This window comes from Camelus bactrianus, chromosome 12, assembly GCF_048773025.1.
Source record: "Camelus bactrianus isolate YW-2024 breed Bactrian camel chromosome 12, ASM4877302v1, whole genome shotgun sequence".
NCBI classification, from domain to species: Eukaryota; Metazoa; Chordata; class Mammalia; order Artiodactyla; family Camelidae; genus Camelus; species Camelus bactrianus.
In genome coordinates this window covers 63,804,333-63,806,863 of record NC_133550.1, presented here as the reverse complement: position 1 = coordinate 63,806,863, position 2,531 = coordinate 63,804,333, and positions in this window count along the sequence as shown.

The window sequence follows — 2,531 nt, the reverse complement described above, 5'->3', positions numbered from 1 at the left end:
ATGCACATCTCCAAGAAGGTAAGTACTTACGTGTCCTTTGCAACATTGTTATACAAAATTGGAGGCAGTGGAAATATGGGTAAGTTGATACATTTATACAGTGGAATACTATACAAGTCAAAATGAATGAGTATAACTAAGAATCGACTTAGCTCCCAACAATCTGATGTTGAGTGAAAAGACAAATACGCAAAATATTGTATGTACAGTGTTAAATAAGGTATGTGAGTGTATTATAAGTATAAACAGGGCAGAGTTAACCGTTCTTCAGAGTCTACTATGTGCCAGGTGCCTACCTTAACCCCCAGCACAACCCTATGAGCCAGTTACTATGCTTTTTTGGAGTAGGAAACTGACCCAGCCCGGCCCAGAGTCCTACAGCCTGGAGGAAGCCTAGGTCTGGGAGCCACTGGCCTGCGCCTTGAGGCTCCTCCCTACTGGGCTGGTCTGGGGACTCCGGTCCAGGCCTGGGCCAGGATTCTGAGCAGGAGGCCCTGTAACTCCAGCTGCTGCTCCCGCCGTGCCCGCCCCTCCCTCACCTCCGCCTCAGGCTGGGCTGCCCACAATGCCTCTCATTCAGCCCTGTCCTCGCTGCCAGGCCTGTGGGCCAGGAGGGGGGCTCCTGCTGGCGTCCAGGCAGGGACTGTCGCTGGCCTTTCCCTGTGCTGTGTCTCCAGGCTGGACTGGCCCTGAGCGGCATGGCGGGGTGAGTCTTTGGGTCCTGAGGTTGCGAGGTGGGTGAGAGGAGGTGAGCGGCTGCAGACAAGCCCCTGCCCCTCTTTGGGCCTCTCAGGGGCTGGGGGCCAGGGGCTTTGGGATCTACCTGGGCAGAGATTCTCCGAGGGTCTCCCCGGAAGTGGGCTCTGCAGAATATGATGAATGTGGCTGCTCCCTGGGGCTCCCCTGGGCTCGTCCTCCAGGAGCTGTTCTGAGAGCCTGGCAGCCCTCTAAGGCCTGGATGCTTGTCCCTTCAGGGATCTGTCCCCATTGGCCCCCCTCTCTGGCCTGCCCTGAGCCTCAGCCTCACTACAGACTCTGTAGGATGCCACCAACCCCAAGGAGACTGAAAAAAAGATGGTGACAATCCAAAGAGAAGAAATAGGGGAGGCTCAGGGTGGGAGCCAGCCCAGGGATCAGGAAGAGCTGCTCAGAGGCCCTGCCATGAGCTGAGGACAGAGGGAAGAGCTAGATGTCACAGACAGAGAGGATGAGGCTCTGTTCTGTGTGCTTCTGGTGGGGGAGCCAAGGGTGACACTGAAGGATTTGAGCAGATTCCAGCGGAATCGGGAGTCAGGACTTTAAAGCAAAAGCAATGAAAAGATGCTGGAGGGTCTTCAGTTGGGGGTGGCAGGGCCTGTCTGTATTTTGGAAAGTTCCCTTTGGTTGCTGGTGGTGAGCGGAATGCTTGGGAAGCCAGGAGTGCCACCGTGGTGGAGTTGTCCCTAAGCAGAAGCAGGCAGTAGCTGTGAGGTGAAGGGTCCAGCTGGGTAACTGGTGGATGGGGAGCGGGTAGAGGTGGGTGGACAGACAGGAAAGTAGACAGATCCTGCCCAAAGCACAGCACCCAGCCCGTACACTCAGTTCCCCTCACCCCAGTCCAGGCCAGCTGGGTTGCACTAAGATGAAGAGAAGACAATAGGGGAATAAACAAGAGAAGTCAGAGCGACCTGCTCACCTGTCAGTGTGGCTCTGGACCAACCATTAAGGCTCCTCAAGGCTCTCTGATCCCAGGATACCTGGTCCCCCAAGTCTTGCCTCACAACTCAGGGCGAGCCTGGTCCTTCCCATGGCTGCCAGGCTGTCTTCTCGAGGTGGGTGCCATTATGTTCCCTGCCACGTGGTGCTGATGCCACATCTGTCTGAGGACAGACTGCTCCTCTCTCCACCACCAACCTCACCCTGGAAGGTCAGGCCTCCCCCCGGGAGCCTCTCCACAGCCTGGGCACACCTCTGAACCACATTTAGCAAGGGCTTGCTGAGCCACTGGGCAGACAATCAGGGGACCCGCGAGGTTGCCTGTCTGAGCCTGTTTCCTCTGGTGTCAAACAGGGCTAACGATGGAACCTCTGCTTCGTGGAGGGGTGGAGGCTCAGGGTAGTAACACCTTCCCTGAGGCCAAAGGAGGAAAACATCTGAGGGGCTCTGGGAACAAGAGCTGGTGCCCAGCGAATGGACAGCTTGGGACCCTTGTCCTTGGGAACAACTGACCCTTGCTCTCTCTCTCAGGCCCCAAAGTGTCTCCTTGGTGCTGCTGCTTCCTCTGCTGCTGCCACTGGGGCCAACCTGGCATGCAGCTGCCCAACGCTGCCCGCAGACCTGCGTCTGCGACAATTCCAGGCGGCATGTTGCCTGCCGGCACCAGAACCTCACCGAGGTGCCGAATGCTATCCCTGAGGTCAGCAGGGCAAGGTTCGGTGGGGAGGACAGCACAAGGAGCCTGGGCTGGCACCAGTGGACCTGCCACTGCCTGCCTGGGAGGCCCCGGCAAGTCACTTCTCTCTGAGCCTCAGTCTTAACGTCTATAAAACTGG